The following is a 21,155-nucleotide window of genomic DNA, read 5'->3' as shown; positions in this document are numbered from 1 at the left end:
ATGTGCCACAGTTATTTTATACGGCTTTGAGTATATAATTTAGTATCATTTTACATAGACCCATATGAAATTCACACATATTGTGCAGATTGACAAAGTAATTTTTTAGGAGAATTTTCCAAATGATGATCATTAGCACTGAATTTTTCTTTAGTGAGAACCATACACTGCTGTTTTGGTTTCTTAGTATTATGAAGATTATAGACTGTTTTATTACTTGGAACATATACACCCAAGAACCATTCTTGAAACTGTCTTTGAACTTCATGAACTGCCTGAGTTAACACATACAAATCATACATAAACACATGCTATGCTGTTGAAAGTGCATGAGCAATAATACCCTTTATTATTAAGTACAGAATTAAGAAAAGAACAACACACACACACACACACACACACACACACACACACACACACACACACACACACACACACACACGCATGCGCACGCACTTGGGAACAGATGAAATGCTATTGTTACACTAGATATGTGTAGTGTACAAAGTCAGCCAGCAGGGATGCACGTGCATATAAAACAAAGGTCGTGGTCAGGGAACAATGCATGTGATTGCATAGTGTGCCATCCCCTTCCCATGCATGGTGAACAAGTGGGGAGTTCGCCCATAGGACACTGGTGTAAAGCATGTCTGATAACTCTGAAGAAGAAAAGTGTATGAGGAAATTGGTTATATAGTATGTTGTATTCCACTACTGCCTGAGAATCTATCAAATATGATTCTTCATTGAAATTATATACTACTAGCATATGTACCTGTGCTTCGCTACAGAATTCTCAGAAAGGCTATCTTGGTGGTTTTCCCAACTGAAGTCAACATAGGACATTACAATGACATCATTAGGAATGTAGTGATTAAAAGCAATTTTATCATACAAAATACTTGATCAAATGAAAAAATGCATGTTTTCTCACTTTTAATGAACAGTACTATGCTGCCGATCTAACAGTCGAAAGTTCCAGTGCAGGAATGACCATGCAGCAGACAGCTGTTAACAATCCTCTGCCATTATTCCATTAAATAAGCACACTGCTAATTCTAATCAGTGCCTCAGAGTAGGGACGGAATAGCTGGAATGCTATTATGAACCAATGTTTACATACCAGTACAGTACCGTACCTATCAGAAAATATATGAACCAGAGAAATGGGGAATGGCATGCTAAAGAAGAAAGAGACCTAACTCCTCAGCTACATCTCGCCAATATTCAGGCAGGCTACTTGGTACGCAGCAGTAATCCCATCTATCGGAGATGAGTGGCAGCAGAAGACAGAAAGCATATCACAACAAAAAATGCTCAATGTAATGTTATTGTTGATCAATTTTATGAGCTTTCTATATTGCAGGCCTTCACATTAAGTTTTCTTCCAACTCTGTGATATTAGGGTATCTTATACAATTATTTATAGTGTGGACTGTAGTTCCTTATTCCCCGACTTTACTTACCAATTTTCATTAAATTCTGTTCACCCATTTGCTCGTGACTTGGCACTGATATGGACTTAGTAACAAAAAACCAAATTCATGAATATCTCTGTTATCATAGCCAGGATGGCAAAAATGTATAATACATAAATGATCAGAAATTGAGTTCTATATAACTTTAGTTATGTAGTATTTATCGATAGGACAGCTAATAACATAAATATTTGAGAATTAAATTTAAGGCCTTCCCCTAAACTACCATTTCACTCAGCGTGAATAAAATTATTTATGTCCTAGATTGTAGCGACTTTAAGTACTGATTTTCATTAAATTCTCTTCAGTCGTTTTCTCGTAATGCACATACAGACAGACAGACAGACAGACAGACAGACAGACAGACAGACAGACAGACAGACAGACAGACAGACAGACAGACAGACAGACAGAAATTACAGGAAATGAAAAAGAGATTTTCTTTTTTACTGTGGACACAACCAACACAGAAATACTATTCTTTTTAAATTCTGAACATTGTACAGACAAAACTGTTATTCACCGGGCGAGTTGGCCGTGCGCGTAGAGGCGCGCGGCTGTGAGCTTGCATCCGGGAGATAGTAGGTTCGAATCTCACTATCGGCAGCCCTGAACATGGTTTTCCGTGGTTTCCCATTTTCACACCAGGCAAATGCTGGGGCTGTACCTTAATTAAGGCCACGGCCGCTTCCTTCCCACTCCTAGCCCTTCCCTGTCCCATCGTTGCCATAAGACCTATCCGTGTCGGTGCGACGTAAAGCAACTAACTTAGCTTTTTAAAACTGTTATTTTATATATATTATATATCTGGTATGGATAAAGAAGGTGATATTTGTCCATTTTCTCATAGGTGATCATAAATGTTATTAGATATGTTCATTGAGGTGGAAGGAATGATTTAAAGTGAAAAAATACATCATTCTTACTCTCTTACCAGAGATAATGAACATGGTTACCAAACTGCAACAAAATAAGATGACACATAAGCTTACTGTTAATTAGAGTCTTACCAGATATTTCCAAAGTTTTCACTCTTCTCCTATAATTACCTAGTTGGTCCTACTACAAATATCTTGGCATTTATTTCATTTCTTTTTTAAACTAAGTAAATGCTTTCAGTTAAACATTATAATCTATGTGGATTCACATGTTTGCTTCTAAATAGTATGCATAAACTGTAAATACTTCTACTTTTCACTTTCTGCTTTTTTTTAATAGCCTGCCCAGCTCGTGAATTTTCTCTTAAGTAAAAGCTCACTTAATGATAAAAATAGCAGCATTCATTCATGTGAACAAGAGGAATGTTTTACAAAGTGAGGAGCCACCATGTAGAAAGTGACTTCAAGAATATGTATAAATTTGATAAGGAAGAGGTGGAGTGGTTCTGTGATCGCTTCATTGGTGAAACAACAGAAAAACATGGTAGGGTTTTCACACCAGAAGTAAAGATTAAAATAATCCTAAGGTACATCTCAGACCTGGTTTCCAGATGAGCATTGGAAAAGTTAGTGGAGTCCATCAGAGTATTATTTTGAGAGCTGTTAAGTATGTGACAAATAAGATAAATGAACGATCATATCTGTAGACAAGTTTCCAGAGGATCTGAATGATGCAAAAGCTGAATGGCATACCAAATTCACATTTTTCCAATATTGATGATAGCATTCATGTAAGAATAACAAAGCCCCAAGTTCATGGTGATGAATATACAAATAGAAAAGGATTTTCATTGATAAATGTGTAAATCAGGTCCACCTGAGGAGGGGGCACCATGGATTGCAATAGTGGCTTTCCGGGTTTTGAGATCATTGAAGAGGAGTCGAACAATTGTGCTGGCGAGAGGTAAGCGACTTAATTTGTTAAAAAAAAAAATTTTAAAAAAATAAAAATGCCATACTGAATTGAACGCTTTATCTACATTTAAGCAGATTAAAGTGGTGGGATTGTGGGATTTAAGGTAGGTGGTTAGGGAGGCAGTGATATGGAAAAGATGATCTTGGGTAGAATAGTGGGTCGAAAACCAGCTTGGGAAGAGGGCAAGAGGTTCAGGGATTGTAGGTAAAAGGAGAGTCTTTTACAGAGGATTCCTTCAAGCATCTTAGAGAGGACAGATAAAAGAGATATTGGCCTGTAGGAGTGGATATCAAAGGGAAATTTATTAGGTGTCAAGAACAGGTGAATAATGACATGACCCCAGTGTTCAGTGTACATGCCAGTATATAACGTAGTATTGTAGATGGAACAGAGTGAATGAATCAAGGTCATGGGAGCTTCTTGGATGAGGCGATAAGTAATACGAGGGAGTAATGGGGGTGTTAAGAGGATGAGTGAAATCGACATCACGAAAATGGAAAAAAGAGGGTTACAGGTGAGGTTGGTTAGGATCGCTGTGTTGTAAGATGAGGAGTTCGCCAGGATGTGAGTAATGGGAGAGGAGAGGGGGAGAAAATAGTTTAGAGTAGTAGTCAGCAAAAATGTCAGCTTTTTCTTTGTAAGTATTGGGAGGGGTAGGTCCATTATGAAGAGGATATTTGTGCAGGGATTTTTTAGTTTTAGTAAGCTGTAGAAAAGTTGTCCAAAATTGATGTGGTTCATGCATGTCTTTGAGGTCAGAACAAGCTGCCGTCGATTGTAGTTTCTTCATTGCTTTTGTCGTCGATGTTCACAAAGTGTCGTAGGGTCACGGGTTCGGACGTAGGATTTGAAGTAATCTCGGGCCAGCTCTAGGTGTGATGGGTGGCTTGGAGGGATGATAAGAGTGGCGGGGAATCAGCTGTGGTATAAGAAAGTTCTACAAGAGGTATGAGGGAAGTAAGGTTATGTAGGGATGAAGGGGGTGAGGATAACGCAAGATGTTAGTGATTGTTGCATGATAATTGGACCAATTAGTTTGGGAGAAACATCATGTGAGAAGTGGTTTAGATTTGGGAATTCGGGAAGAGTAAAAGAGGTGAAGTGTAGTAAGGAGAGCTGGAGTATGGTCTGAATCGATAGGAAATCGATAGGAAGAAGTTGATCAATTTTGAGTTTGGAGAAGGAGGGTGATACTATGAGGGCATTGAGAGTCGTATTGGAAATAGGGCAGGTATGGAAGGGGATGGGAATTTGTATGCCCTGAATGCAAGAAAGAAATGTAGTACAAGTATTTTAATCGGAAACAGTATATGAATTAATATTAATATCTGCTACAAAGATATAGTTATTAAAAGTGGCATCTAAATATTGAAGGAGGTCAGTAGGGGCTGGAGTGCAGGGAGGCAGATAAAGAGTAAAAAAGATGAGTGAGGAATTGTTTGGAAAAAAGTTTTCAATAATTAAATATTCTGAAAAATTATCGTTAAAATTGAAGAAGTGTTGCCCTATTGGTATAGTTTTCTTAACACGATAGCCGCACACACACGCGCCAAGCATCGCCAAGGCGATCAGCTCGGTAGAGGTTCTAGGAGGAAAAACATGGCTGTTGATTGGCAGTGAGGAATGTTTCATTCGATATGAAGATATCTGGGGCATATGTGTTAAGGGAGAAGTCCAGGAGTGAATGACTGGTATTCAAGGATTGAATATTGACAAAATATATCTGTAACATTTCATCTATATATAGGGACTGCATTCAGGGGAAAGAATGAAAAATGCATTTGATTCCCTGAGTAGGCTACGTCCATGTGAATGTTGAACACCAGCCGCGCTGCCTGCTGGACATGGTAGAGGATATGGGGGCAGTTAAATCGCAGGTTGTTCTGGAGCACCATAGTAAAAAAAAATATGATGGTCTCAGAACAGGGAACTGGAAGACTGGAGAAGGGGGCAGGACTGGGAAACTCTTGAGATATGGCGGGAACCACAAGTTCGGGTTTGGAAGGTTCCGGAACGGGGTGGGCACGACACTTAAAGGAAAAGGAGGGATGAGGCCGATCACAGTTAAAAAAACTTGGGTTGGGATTTGTTTTGACAATTAGAAGTTGGATGCTCCTGACTACAGATTCCACATACCTGAGGGTGAACACATGGGGCACCTGGAGCATGATCAAAACGTTGGCACCGCTTTCACCACCAAATGGGAAGCTTGCTGGCCGTAGATAACCAATCCATCACGTAGTAGACCATCCAACGTGGTAACATCCGTCGATAAGATACGGACGAAGGAGGTGGGACCCTGGACGTTTCGGATCCTGACCACCTTGAAGGTCTGATATCCTTGGAGCTGGATCTGTGCAGTAATTTCATCATCAGTCCAGTCCCTTTCTACTCTGTAAGCCACCACAGGGTGTATAGGTGCTGGGCGGGACTGGGCAGCTGGACGTTGAGCTGGGGCCTGCTGGGTGATGTAAACTGCTTGGGTGAAAGATCTGAAACGAGCAAGGCCTATGGTGGTGGTGGGATGGGTGTAGAATGGTTTACTGGTTTTAATATTGAAATAGCCCTCTCGGGTGCATTGGATTTCAATGTTGAATTCAGAGGGATTAGGAAGAAAGCATGTGATGATCTGATAGATTATGTGAGATTTAGACCTGTCAGGGTCAATATGAAGAAGTTTTGTGACAAAGGAAGGTGCAGATGGTAGTGAAATGGAATGTACAATGCTTCTCTGGCAAATGGCAGGCGGTAAGGCCGGAGTTTTGGCCGCTTCAGCATAGCTGCGAACGTTAGCGGGCATATAGGGCACGACAGCAAATGGCGAATGAAGAAGAAGATGGAAAGGCGCCACAACATAGGCCTTGTTCAGGTTGAAGATAGGAGAAATGCCTAAAACATTCTGGGCAGAAGCACCAGGAGAAGGTTGATGCATGATGGAACGTGGTGATGTGTATGTTGATCGATCAAAGCTGGATGCTGTAGCACATACAGTGGCTCAAAGTGAAACTCGTACACTGAAGTATAACCTTGTATTGATCTAGGCAATAAGGTAACTATTATGAAAAGTAAACGAAATCTGGATTGTCGAATGCCATAGCCATTATCTACGACCATCTAGGAAACATGGTGGTGGATCTGTCATGAACTGGTGCTATATGGCTGCTAGTGGGGTGGGTAATTTAGAGTTCATAGAGGGCATTATAGATCAGCATGTATATTTAAGCATCTTACAGAAGTATGTGAAACCCAGTGCTCGAAACCTTGGGATTAGTAGTACATTCAAATTTTATCAGGATAATGATCCAAAACACCAGGCACCGAAAGTTTGCACCTGGCTTCTGTATGAGTGCCCAAAGGTATTAGAAACACCACCCCAGTCACCGGATATTAATGTAATGGAACATCTATGGTCTCACCTCAAAGTTAAAGTACAGCAGCACTCTACCAAAAACAAGAATGACTTGAGGAAAGCAATTTTGGAAGAATGGAACAAGATTCCTGTGTCTTACTGTGAAAAGCTGCTTAAATCAATACCCAGGAGATTGAGGGACATTATAAACAATATAGAGTTTCCTACAAAGTATCAATTATTTAAATTCATATTCTATTTTCAACATCTACTGTAGCAAAAGACAATTATTGCGTTATAGTAAGAAAATGTATGTGTTTTATTTTGAAACAAAAACTGTTCTTCTGTAACCTGTTGCATTGTTCCAAATTATGAATTGCTAAGTATGGAGTGTACTCTGAAGTATTATCAAATATTTATTTTGTTAATGTACTGCATGTCCTTTTTCTTTATTTACTGTTATACATGTCATTATATCAACGCACAAGTTTCACTTTGAGCAAACGTAACTTCTTCCGTTCCTTATTAGCCTCCAGCGTTATTCTCCTAGTGTGCTTCGTAGGTTCGGCATCCATTTTACCAGGTGATTTAGGTGATGATTGTAGACTCATAACGTGGAAATCTGTGACCGTAGCTTCTTGTGGAATATTCTTGAAGGTTCTGGAAACGTCATACGTAGAGCGCAAATCTATCTGCAAACACTGTCTAATATATATAGGTGGTTTGCTCACTACTACTACTACTACTACTACTACTACTACTACTACTACTACTAAAACGTTTTCATTTCTCCCCTGAAGGGGGAGGCGGGCCTCTTAGATGGTAACACTATCTCTCTGGCTGGAATAGTTTTTACGGTGAAGGAGATGCACAGCAAAGGTGAGGGGGGTTGGCGGCCATGGCCTATACTGGCAACTGTCCTGGCATTCGCCTTAGTGCAGGAGAATGGGAAACCAAGGAAAACCATTCTCAGGACAGCCGACAGTTGTGGCCATCTGTGAGGTCCAGCCCTGTCCTGTCTCCCGAATGCAGAGGCGTAGAGCCACTGTACAGCCGTGGCCACCCCTCCTCTGTCCTCTGCTTGGTTCACTGGTCAGAGTGCAGAGCTGTTGGACCACGGACGAGCCATGCCACTTGAGGGCCAAGACCAACTCTGAATCTACCGACCTGGTTTGCTCATATTGAAGTAAGTTATTTCATTCCTGGTGCTAAAAAGGGGCAGGCAGGCCATCAGCTGAACTTGCAGCTCTTAGGCCATCGAAATGAAATGGAGTTTAATTTGTAGTGAGATTGCATGCTGAATAAGTATGTGTTGTACATACATAAGGGGAAGTTCAATTTTGAATGGCACAGGGGCTAAAACAACCAGAAGAGGACCCCAGGAGAGAGACCCACATCACACCCTGCAAGGATTGAACCCCCACTATTATTTATTGAGAAAATTTTTTCATACTGTACATGATTTTACAACGGTGATGATATAATGTACAAAGCATAGTCAATAATAACATAACTCAAACGAAAGTTCTTTCCTTGCTTGTGTCATGTTGGGCACTGAATAAAAACAGAAGTCCATATTCCATGTTGTTCGACAAGCTTTAAAAATAAGTAAGATTAACTGTAGAAATAAAAGACAATAGGCCTATATCAGAAACGAAAAAAGTTCTTCTTCGTACTGGGTTTGCTCAGGCGAAACAGTCTAATGAATTCAAGTGAAATGTTTTGAAACATGTAGTACTTCGGAATACACATGCATGCAATTGCTTTCTTTGACTCTCAAACATGGTCGTCGTATCGTATGGCTTTTAGTGTCGGGAGTGTCCGAGTACATGTTCAGCTCGCCAGGTGCAGGTCTTTTTGATTTGAAGCCCGTAGGTGACCTGCGCGTCGTGATGAGGATGAAATGATGATGAAGACAACATATAAACCCAGCCCCCACCAGCCCCTGTGCCAACGAAATTAACCATCGATGGTTGAAATTCCTGACCCTGTCGGGAATCGAACCCGGGACCCCTGTGACCGAAGGCCAGCACGCTAACCATTTAGCCATGGAGCCGGACTCAAACACGGTAAGACAGACTGCAGTGCTGGGAGCAGAGGAGTTGCTCCTATCGCTGCAGTCGGTAGTGCGATTGCAGTGCCACATCCGGGGTTCTCCGGTAGTAAACTGTTGCTCAGGAACCAATCATTGCTCCGGAGGGCGAGAGGAGGACGGAGTGTGGGCGCGCTCGCTTGCAGTTGCAGTGTTGCAGTGGTGGTGCGGAGCGGATGTGCTAGCGACGTGCTAAATACTGCTTTATATAGATGAAGAAGACGAATATATAAAACGAGCAAGATACCCGTGCTTCGCTACGGTTTTAAACTCCAAGTTATTATTCAAACCTTTACATTTTGGAAAGTCCACTGTCAGCTGATCCTGTAAAATATGCCCTCAGTTCGTACGTCAAACGGTTTGGGGTGAATTATTATTTATTTTCTGATCTATCACTCATTTGAATCCCATCCGAAGAATTTGAATGTTTTAAACCCTATCTTATTTAACGCCTAGGATGTAAACGTGACCAACCTGTGAAATTTTGATTGTACGTCCAACAGTAATGGAGGAATGAATACTTTTTTAGGGGTGAATGTTTTTAAATATTTATTAACATTTAGGATATAGAAGACCACCCTTCATTTAAAAAATAATAATTTCGTGCCTGAAACGGTTTCGGAAGAATGGATATTGTGATTTTGAGAGTCAAACACCATCTGAACACCTTAACCAACCCCATGGTACAACAGCCCTGAAGGGCCTTGGCCTACCAAGCGACCGATGCTCAGCCCAAAGGCCTGCAGATTACGAGGTGTCGTGTGGTCATCACGACGAATCCTCTCGGCCGTTATTCTTGGCTTTAAGTGCGGCCAGTATCCAGTATTCGGGAGATAGTAGGTTCGGCAGCTCTGAAAATGGTTTTCCGTGGTTTCCCATTTTCACACCAGGCAAATGCTGGGGCTGTACCTTAATTAAGGCCACGGCCGCTTCCTTCCCACTCCTAGCCCTTTTCTGTCCCATTGTCGCCGCAAGACCTATCTGTGTCGGTGCGACGTAAAACAACTAGCAAAAAAAAAAAAAAAACATCTTGGCTTTCTAGACAGGGGCCGCTATCTCACCGTCAGATAGCTCCTCAATTCTAACCACGTAGGCTGAGTGGACCTCGAACCAGCTCTCAGATCCAGGTCAAAATCCCTGACCTGGCCGGGAATCAAAACCGGGGCCTCCGCCTAAGAGGCAGGCACGCTACCCCTACAATACGGGGCCGGCTCTAAACCCCTTAGGGGAGAAATATTTTGAAGTATACGATATTTTGCACCTAGAACATAAAAGAATACCCTTCTCGTAAAATTACAACTTTGTACGTCAAACGGTTTTGGAGGAATGAATAATTTCGTTTACGGAGCTAACCTCATTTAACACTTTAGGGATGGAACGTTAAAAACATATTTCCTATTTCACACATAAGATTTAAAATGTATACCGCTATTTGGAATTTTGTCTTCGTACCGTTAAACCGTTTCGGAGGAAGGAATTAGTATATTTGTTTTCGGACCATAACCCCCATTTAACTCTCTGAGCGGTTAAATTTGTTTCAAACCGTCTGTAATTTAACACCCAGGATATCATTTGAAATTTTAACTTAATAATTCAAACGGCTTAATATAAATGCATATTTTTGTCATCATTCCTCACTCCCCAGTCAAAACACCTTTACACGCCCCTTAAGTTGATTCCTCCCGCCCCCTCCTCCTCGCTTGCCATAAAATACGTCTTTATTTCTAAAGAAGATTCCAAATACAAATGTTCATGTCTGTAACATCTTCAGTTTTTGTGGTATAAGTATCATCATAAACATATTCAACACCTTTTTTGTCCTTTTTACAACCCCCACCCCTTGAGTGTTTTTCCGAAAGAAAAATACGTGTTACTTTATTTTTAAGAAAGAGATTAAAAATACCAATTTTCACGTCTCTAATACCTGCAGTTTTGTATATACCAGTATCTTAATAAAAATAATTCGACCTCCTTTTTCACTCATTCCCCCCAATAGTGTTTATCCGAAAACAAAAAAAATACGTGTTACTTCATTTTTAAAAGAGATTAAAAATACCTATTTTCACGTCTGTAGTATGTTAGGTTTTTGAAATATACTGTAGATGTGCTCATTTTAAAAATTCACCCCCTGTAACACTTCCCCTTATGTGGATTTTCAGAAAAAAATATGCGTGTTCCTTTACTTATATAGGAGATTCCAAATACCAATTTTTCACGTCAGTAACATGTTACGTTTTCGTGATGTAATGTAGATACACTCATTTAAAAAATCAGCCCGTTTGTCACTCCTGTTTACCCCCCCTCTTAAGTAGATTTCCCTAAAAAATATATATACTGTTTCTTTATTTTTAAAAAAGATTCCAAATACCAATTTTCATAACTCTAACATCTTCAGTTTTTGAGATATAAGTATCCACATGAAAGATATTCAACCCCTTTTTCATGTTTTTCACCCCCCCCCCCTTAAGAGGATTTTACAAAAACGAAAAATGAGTGTTTCCTTATTTTTAAACGAGCTTCCAAATACCAATTTTCACGTCTTCAAACTGTTAAGTTTCGAGATATGGATATACTCATTTTAAAATTTCACCCCCCTTTTCACCCCCTTAGCGGCGGAACATCCAAAAATCCTCCCTTAGTGAACACCTATATTGCAAGTTAATATAAATGTATCCTCAAAATTTCATTTCTTTATGTCCCGTAGTTTTGGCTCGGCGATGATGAACCAGTCAGTCAGTCAGGACATGTTATTTTATACATATAGATGTACATTCTCATTAATCGTTAGTGTTTAATTCGTCGATAATTCTTTAACAGTTTTCTTTACGTCGCACCGATGCAGATAAGTCTTATGGCGACAATGCAATAGGAACGGCCTAGGAGTGAAAATGAAATACCACTGGAAACCATCTTCAGTGCTGCCGACTGTGGGCTTCGAACTCCCTCTCTTCCGATTGCAAGCTGATAGCTATTTGATCCAATGTGCGTAACCATTCGCTCGATATGTAGATTACTAGAACACTGATTAAAATGGGAAGAAATCCGTCTGATGCCTGGCATCTTTGAAGTGTTTGAAGAAAACAAATCCGTAAAATGTAAGCTGTGTGGTAGGGTTTGTTCCATGGTGGTGGAATATATCAACTAATGGACCATATGAAAAGGGCCCACAACGAGAATCTTGATGAAGTGACTTCACAATCTTGTAGTCGTAACAACGTCCCTGTTGCAGTATACGATTGTAACACTGCGGAAAAGAAAGACATTTTTAGAGCACTCTTTGCCACTACACGTGGCAACTGATAAACAAACTTTACAAACTGTGGAGGTCAAGGTAATTAACACGTTCGTACGTAAATTAAACATTCAATACCAACCTCCCTCACGCCGCACTTTATTAGATGTAAGTAATAAAAATGCGTCATGTTCGCATTACAGACTATCAAGTGAACAGGTCTGATTATGTTTAGAATATCTAGGCTGGAACAACAAATACCGTACCCTATGTGATGTGTTCATCCTACCTACATATGCCACAGCTTTATGCGGAAGTATAGGCGAAAATTGCTAGCGATTTGTATAAAGCCGAACATGTAGCAACAACAGCTGATTGTTGGTCTTTTCCAACCGATCCAAGCACTAGTTGCAGCCCTGAATATGGTTTCAGCGGTTTCCCATTTTCACACCAGGCCAATACCTTCCTAATTCTATTACTTTCCCATCATTGCGTTGTCGAAAACATTCGATGCGTTAGTGCGACGTTAAACTACTAACAAGAAGCTACCGGGCGAGTTGGCCGTGCGGTTAGGAACGCTCAGCTGTGAGCTCGCATCCGGGCGATAGTGGGTTCAAACCCCACTGTCGGCAGCCCTGAAAATGTTTTTCCGTTGTTTCCCATTTTCACACCAGGCAAATGCTGGGGCTGTACCTTAATTAAGGCCACGGCCGCTTTCTTCCCATTCCTAGGCCTTTCCTGTGCCATCGTCGCCATAAGACCTATCTGTGAGGTGCGACGTAAAACAACTAGCAAAAAAAAAAAAAAAAAAGAAGAAAGCTAATTGTTCCTATGAGTGAACCGGTAGTCTGACTGAAATGCCACTATCGGTATTATCCGGTATTGTACTGGTCTCTGCTCAATTGGAGGATTGTAAGAGATTCAGAAGCTGTCGACCGATTGATGAAGTTGCCTACGTGTTACCGCTTTTAGGTGGAAACAGTAAAATCAGAACGGTCAAGTAGATATATTGTTTTTATGAAGATGGTGCGATTTATTTTATAACTAGAATTGAACTGATTTATTTTTGATTTCACTGAATTTATTCTATCTTCCTTGTTTCGTTTTCCTTACTTTCTTCATTTCCAGCATTTGTTTTGTTGAAATATTACACTCCACGCAGGGAAAATCTTGGATGCCTGGCAATTTTCTGAAGTTGATTTCTTCCCAGTGATTACACGTGCATTCTACGTTATCAGAGCAACCACACAAGAACACTGAAAATAAATCAAATGTCAATAAAGCAGGTTAACAATTTTTTGCAGGAAGACTTTGTCTACTTCATGAGGATTGCTTCAAAATATCCTGAGAGAATCATTAGGATAACTCGTATACAGATAAAATGAAATGGCGTATGGCTTTTAGTGCCGGGAGTGTCCGAGGACATGTTCAGCTCACCAGGTGCAGGTCTTTTGTTTTGACACCCACAGGCGACCAGAGGATGAAATGATAATGAAGACGACACATACTCCCTGCCCCCGTGCCAGCAAAATTAACCAATGATGGTTAATATTTCCGACCTTGCCGGGAATCAAACCCGGGACCCCTGTGACCGAAGCTCGACACGCTAACCATTTAGCCATGGAGCCGGACACCCGTATACAGATGATCAGGAGAGTATTGTGTTGAACATTCTTGGCAGACAAGTAGATGAGGAGTTAAAACATTCGGTTATTTTTGGTAACTATTTCATGTCTCTGATTTTGGCGTGGAAGGATTAAAACCTGATTTTCATAATTGATCGTAAGGTAATTATAACATTAATGTAAGAGGATCATACAGTTCTATTTAGAAGGGAGCGAGCTCGATAGCTGCAGTCGCTTAAGTGCGGCCAGTATCCAGCATTCGGGAGATAGTGGGTTTGAACCCCACTGTCAGCAGCCTTGAAGATGGTTTTCCGTGGTTTCCCATTTTAACACCAGGCTGTTCCTTAATTAAGGCCACGGCCGCATCCTTCCAGCTTCTAGCCCTTTCCTCTCCCATCGTAGCCATAAGACTTATCTGTGTCGGTGCGACGTAAAACAACTTGTAAAATAAAAAAAAATAGAAGGTCCGAAATAGTATTGTAAAGTAATTCCTTTTGGAAACAAAGTATTAGAAAAAGTCCGCCTCTGTGGTGTAGTGGTTAGTGTGATTAGCTGTCACCCCCGGAGGCCAGGGTTCGATTCCCAGCTCTGCCACGAAATTTGAAAAGTGGTGCGAGGGCTGGAACGGGGTCCACTCAGTCTCGGGAGGTCACCTGAGTAGAGGTTGGTTCGATTTCCACCTCAGCCGTCCTGGAAATGGTTTTCCGTGGTTTCCCAATTCTCCTCCAGGCAAATGCCGCGATGGTACCTAACTTAAGGCCACGGCCGCTTCCTTCCCTCTTCCTTGTCTATCCTTTCCAATCTTCCCATCCCCCACCAAGGCCCCTGTTAGCATAGCAGGTAAGGCCACTTGGGCGAGGTACTGGTCGTCCTCCCTAGTTGTATCCCCAGACCCAAAGTCTCACGCTCCAGGACACAGCCCTTGAGGTGGTAGAGGTTGTATCCCTCGCTGAATCTGAGGGAAAAACCGACCCCAGAGGGTAGACACATTAAGAAAGAAAGAAAGAAAGAAAGAAAGTTTTACTTTCTTAATTTCTTTAACTGTTCATTTCATTGTCAAACGTGTTGTTCGAAATTAGTTGGCGAAAGAGAATTAGTGCAGGTAACATTTAATGAACGGTCTCAGATGTTATAATTTGAAGTACGCGTCACTGAATTCAATTGAAAGGCTACCGGACACCTCCGGAGGTTTAGCAGAATTAACTGCTCCGCTCCTACCGTTCCCAGCAATTTACTGTATTCCATGCGTCTCAATGAAGTTATTGACCACTCTGACTCGATGGGCATGAGCATTATTATCCACTGGTATAAAGCCCTTGCCCACAGTGGCAGCAAATCCTATAACTACAGGCTGTAGGATGGACAGAATTCAGTACCGTCCCATCAATTACCACGCTAGATCATGCTATACTGAGCACGGTTATTGAAGCTCTTTTGTTCTAAGTGCCTACCTCACTTTATTGGACAATTGTACGGCCTGTTCAGATTGGTCTGCTATCATCATTGATTTATTTTCAGCATATATGCCAAACGAAGCGAGGCATAAGGGGTTAGAAAACTTACCCCATTTGAATACCTTCAGTATATTCGCTCGGCATAAGGGGTGAGACTTCGTGTATGTGTGTGTGTTGATATATCATCATAGGTTTAGGGGTTTGTATTGTTCCGTAGTTGGCAGTGACATGCATCTATGCACAGTATATATCATTATTTAATTGTGCGATTGACGCCATATTGAAGGATTCAGCCAGTAGCAGTGTTCCTTCATTCACCTATTTTCCCATACGTCTTAGTTTTATAATCTATATATATAAAATAACTTGTCCTGACTGACTGACTGACTGATTCATCATCGCCGAGCCAAAACTACTGGACATAAAGAAATGAAATTTTGGGGATATATTCATATTAAAATGTAGGTGCTCGCTAAGAGAGGATTTTTGGATATTCCGTCGCTAAGGGGGTGAAAAGGGGGGTGAAATTTTAAAATGAGTGTATCTATATCTCAAAACTTTAAAAGTTTACAGGTGTAAAAATTGGTATTTAGAATCTTCTTTAAAAATAAGGAAACACGTATTTTTTTGTTTTCAGAAAATCCCAATAGGAGGGATGAAAAAGGGTGAAAATGGGGGAAAATGGGTTGAATGCCTTTAATCAGGATACCGGTACTTATATCTCAGAAACTGAAGATATTACTGACCTGAAAATTGGTACTTTGGATCTCTTTTAAAAATAAAGAAGCACGTATTTTTTCTTTTTGTAAAATCAAATTAATGGGAGGGTGAAAAGGGGGTGAATTTTTAAAATGAGTGAATCTATATCTCCAAACGTTTAAAGTTTGCAGATGTAAAAATTGGTATTTAGAACCTTCATTAAAAATAAAGAAACACGTATTTTTTTGTTTTCGGAAAATCGCAATAGGAGGAGTGAAAAGGGGTGAAAAAGGGGTTGAATGCCTTTAATGAGGCTACTTATATCTCAGAAACTGAAGATATTATAGACCTGAAAATTGGTGTTTGGGATCTCCTTTAAAAATAAAGAAACACGTATTTTTTTGTTTCTGGAAAACCCAATTAAGGGGGGTGAAAAGGGGGTAATATTTTAAAATGATTGTATCTATATCTCAAAACTTTTAAAAGTTATAGATGTAAAAATTGGTATTTAGAATCTCCATTAAAAATAAAGAAACACGTATATTTCGCTTTCGGAAAATCGTAATAGGAAGGGTGGTAAAGGTTGAAAAAGGGGTCGAATGCATTTCATGAGTCTACTTATATTTCACAACCTGAAGATATTACAGACCTGAAAATTGGTGTTTGGGATCTCCTTTTAAAATAAAGTAACACGTATTTTTGTCTGTGTAAAATATAATTAATTGGGGGGGGGGTTGAAAAGGGGGTGATTTTTTTAAAATGAGTGTATCTATATCTCAAAACTTTTTAAGTTTATACATGTAAAAATTGGTGTTTAGAATGTCCTTTAAAAATAAAAAAACACGTATTCTTTTGTTTTCGGAAAATCCCAATAGGAAGTGTTTAAAAGGGTGAATAATGGGTTGAATGCCTTTCATGAGGCTACTTATATTTCAGAACCTGAAGATATTACAGACCTGAAAATTGGTATTTTGGATCTACTTTAAAAGTAAAGAAACACGCATTTTTTCGTTTTTGGAAAATCCAAATATTGGGGGTGAAAAGAGGGGGTTAATTTTTTAAAATGAGTGTGTCTACATTTTAAAACTTTAAAATTTACAGATGTAAAAATTGGTAGTTAGAATCTCCTCTAAAAATAAAGGAACACGTATTTTTTTTTGTTTCCCGTAAATCCTAATAGGAGGGGTGTAAAAGGGTGAAAAATGGGTTGAATGCCTTTAATGAGGATACACATATCTCATAAACGAAAGATATTACAGAACTGATAATTTGCATATGGGATCTCCTTTAAAAATAAAGAAACACGTATGTTTTAGTTTTTGGAAAAGCCAATTAATGGCGGTTAAACAGGAGTGACAAATTGGGGTGAATTTTTTGAAAGACTATCTATAGAATATCTTGGAAACGTAAAATGTTACAGACGTAAAGAGTGGGTGTAAATCTCCTGTAAATGTAAAAAAATATAGGTGATTTGTTTTTGGAAACTCCACTTAAAAGGAACTCAAAAGGGGTGAAATTTTAAAATGAGAATTTTTACAGTATATCTAAAAAAACTTAGCATGTTACAGAAGTGAAAAATGGTATTTTTTATCTCTATTAAACATAAAGAATCGTGTACTTTTAGTTTTCGGAAATACCACTTGGTTGGAGGGAGGGGGGGGGGGTAAATGTGACTGAAAATGGTGATGAATTCTTTTAATTAGGCTACTAATATCTGAAAAATGAAGATGTTACAGACGTGAAATTTGATATTTGCAATCTGCTTTAAAAGTAAAGAAACACGTATTCTCGGAAAATCCAAAGAAGGGGGGGGGGTGAAAGAATTGAAAAATTAATTGACTTAATTGTATGAGAATACATACATCTAATAAAAACTAAAGTTGTTACAGACGTGAAAATTCGTATTTGGACCTCCTTTAAAAACAAAGAAGAACGCGTTTTGGTGGGGAAACCATCTTGGAGGGCGGGAGTGTAAAGGAGTTGAATTCCTTTCATGAGGACACATAAATCAAAAACTGAAGAAGTCAGAGTCGTGATAATTGGTATTTAGAAGATCCTTTACTATTAAAGAAACAAGTACTTTTTGCGGGAAAATTCACTTGGGGGGGGGGGAAGGAGAGTGAAAGGAAGTGAAAGAAATTGAATTATTTTTTTGGGGATATTTACATCTCAAAACCGAAGGTAATAGACGTGAACATTGGTGTCTGGAATCTCCCTTAAACATAAAGAAACAAGCATTCTTTTAAATTTGTTGGTGGAGGGGGTTTGGCGGTAATTAAACTTAACGGCGGTGGGGGGTGGGGTGTAGAAGGAGGTGAGACCAATTGATTTTACTGTTATTAATGTACTTATCAGGATCCTCCGTTTCTCAGGCGGCAGCGCGCCGGCCTCTCACAGCTGGGTTCCGTGGTTCAAATCCCGGTCACTCCATGTGGCATTCGTGCTGGACAAAACGGAGGCGGGACAGGATTTTCTCCGGATACTCCGGTTTTCCCTGTCATCAGCCATTCCAGCAACACATAATAATAATAATAATAATAATAATAATAATAATAATAATAATAATAATAATAATAATAATAATAATAATATTCCGGACCGTCGTCAAATGCGCGGACCGCGCTGGAAACGGCTCCTGGACGGGTAATGACTAAGAATGCAGTCCGGCTGCGGGTTCAGTGCCACCAAGGCACCCAATATGACACCACGCCGGATCTCCTGAAGGATTTTATCCATATTAAAAATATTATAGGAAAAGATGGCAAAGATTTACGAACCCAACTGACCGGGAGGAATACCTGAGCCTAGCCCGGGAAGTACGAAATCGATTGCTGGAAAGGAAGATTTAAAAATGGGAGGAAACGTGCCGTAAAATCATAGAAAACCAGTCAGATCGGGAATTTTGGTGGATTCTCGCAGAAAACGAGTCAGATCGCGAATTTCGGCGGATTATATATCTAAAACAATAAGCATTCAGTTATAAATTTCAGTATAATACCGTAGCGAAGCACGGGTATCTTGCTAGTCTATCTATATATATAAAGTAGCTTGTCCTGACTGACTGACTGACTGACTGACTGATTCATCATCGCCGAGCCAAAACTACTGGACATAAAGAAATGAAATTTTGGGGATATATTCATATTAAGATGTAGGTGCTCGCTAAGAGAGGATTTTTGGATATTCCGTCGCTAAGGGGGTGAAAAGGGGGGTGAAATTTTAAAATGAGTGTGTCTATTTCTCAAAACTTTAAAAGTTTACACATGTGAAAATTGGTATTTAGAATCTTCTTTAAAAATAAGGAAACACGTATTTTTTTGTTTTCAGAAAATCCCAATAGGAGGGCTGGAAAAGGGTGAAAAGGGGTTGAATGCCTTTAATAAGGATACCGGTGCTTATATCTCAGAAAATGGAGATATTACAGACCTCAAAATTGGTACTTTTGATCTCTTTTAAAAATAAAGAAACACATATTTTTTTGTTTTTGGAAAATCCAATTAATGCGAGGGTGAAAAGGGGGGTGAATTTTTAAAATGAGTGCATCTACATCTCAAAAGTTTTAAACTTTAGAGATGTAAAAATTGGTATTTAGAATCTTCGTTAATAATAAAGGAACACGTAATTTTTTGTTTTCGGAAAATCCCAATAAGAGGAGAGAAAAGGGGTGAAAAAGGGGTAGAATGCCTTTAAAGAGAATACTTAAATCTTAGAAACTGATGATATTACAGGCCTGAAAATTGGTGTTTGGGATCTCCTCTAAAAATAAAGAAACGCGATTTTTTTGTTTTTAGAAAATCCAATTAATGGTGGGGGTAAAAGGGGGATGATTTTTTAATATGAGTGTATCTATACCTCAAAACTTTTAAAGTTTATAGATGTAAACATTGGTATTTAGAATGTCCTTAGAAATAAAGAAACACGTATTTTTTGTTTTTGGAAAATCCAATTAATCGGAGGGTAAAAAGGGGGTGAATTTTTAAAGTGAGTGTATCTATATCTCCAAACTTTTAAAGTTTGCAGATGTAAAAATTGGTATTTAGAATCTTCATTAAAAATAAAGAAACACGTATTTTTTTGTTTTCAGAAAATCGCAATAGGAGGAGTGAAAAGGGGGGAAAAAGCGGTTGAATGCCTTTAATGAGGCTACTTATATCTCAGAAACTGAAGATATTACAGACCTGAAAATTGGTGTTTGGGATCTCCTTTAAAAGTAAAGAAACACGTATTTTTTGTTTCTGGAAAATCCAATTAAGAGGGGGTGAAAAGTGGGTAACATTTTAAAATGAGTGTATCCATATCTCAAAACTTTTAAAGGGTATAGATGTGAAAATTGGTATTTAGAGTCTCCTTTAAAAATAAAGAAACACATATATTTTGTTTTCAGAAAATCCCAATAGGAAGGGTGTAAAAGGGTGAGTAATGGGTTGAATGCCTTTAATGAGGCTACTTATACTTCAGAACCTGAAGATATTACAGACCTGAAAATTGGTATTTGGGATCTACTTTAAAAGTAATGAAACACGTATTTTTTCGTTTCTTGGAAAATCCAAATATTGGGGGGTGGAAAGAGGGGGGGGTGAATTTTTTAAAATGAGTGTGTCTACATCTTAAAACTTTAAAATTTTCAGATGTAAAATTGGTACTTAGAATCTCCTCTAAAAATAAAGGAACACGTATTTTTTTGTTTCCTTAAATCCCAATACGAAGGGTTTAAAAGGGTGAAAAATGGGTTGAATGCCTTTAATGAGGATACATATATCTCAGAAACGAAAGATATTACAGAACTGAAAATTTGTATATGGGATCTCCTTTAAAAATAAAGAAACACGTATTTTTTAGTTTTTGGAAAATCCAGTTAATGGCGGTTAAACAGGAGTGACAAAAAGGGGTGAATTTTTTGAAAGACTATATATACAGAATATCTTGGAAACGTAAAGTGTTACAGACGTAAAAAGAGTGTGTTTGGAATCTCCTGCAAATGTAAAGAAACATAGGTGATTTGTTTTGGGAAACTCCACTTAAGGGGAACTCAAAAGGGGTGAAATTTTAAAATGAGAATTTTTACAGTATATCTCAAAAAACTTAACATGTTACAGAAGTGAAAAATGGTATTTTTGTATCTCTATTAAACATAAAGAAACGTGTATTTTTAGTTTTCGGAAATACCACTTGGGTGGAGCCGGGGGTGGGGGGTTGGGGTAAAAGTGACTGATAATGGTGTTGAATTCTTTTAATTAGGCTACTGATATCTTCAAAAATGAAGATGTTACAGACGTGAAATTTGATATTTGGAATCTGCTTTAAAAGTAAAGAAACACGTATTGTCGGAAAATGCAATGAAATGGGGGGGGGGTGAAAGAATTGAAAAATTA

This window comes from Anabrus simplex, chromosome 2 (assembly GCF_040414725.1).
Source record: "Anabrus simplex isolate iqAnaSimp1 chromosome 2, ASM4041472v1, whole genome shotgun sequence".
NCBI classification, from domain to species: Eukaryota; Metazoa; Arthropoda; class Insecta; order Orthoptera; family Tettigoniidae; genus Anabrus; species Anabrus simplex.
The sequence above is the reverse complement of the archived record's forward strand: the minus strand, read 5'-3'. Positions refer to the sequence as shown.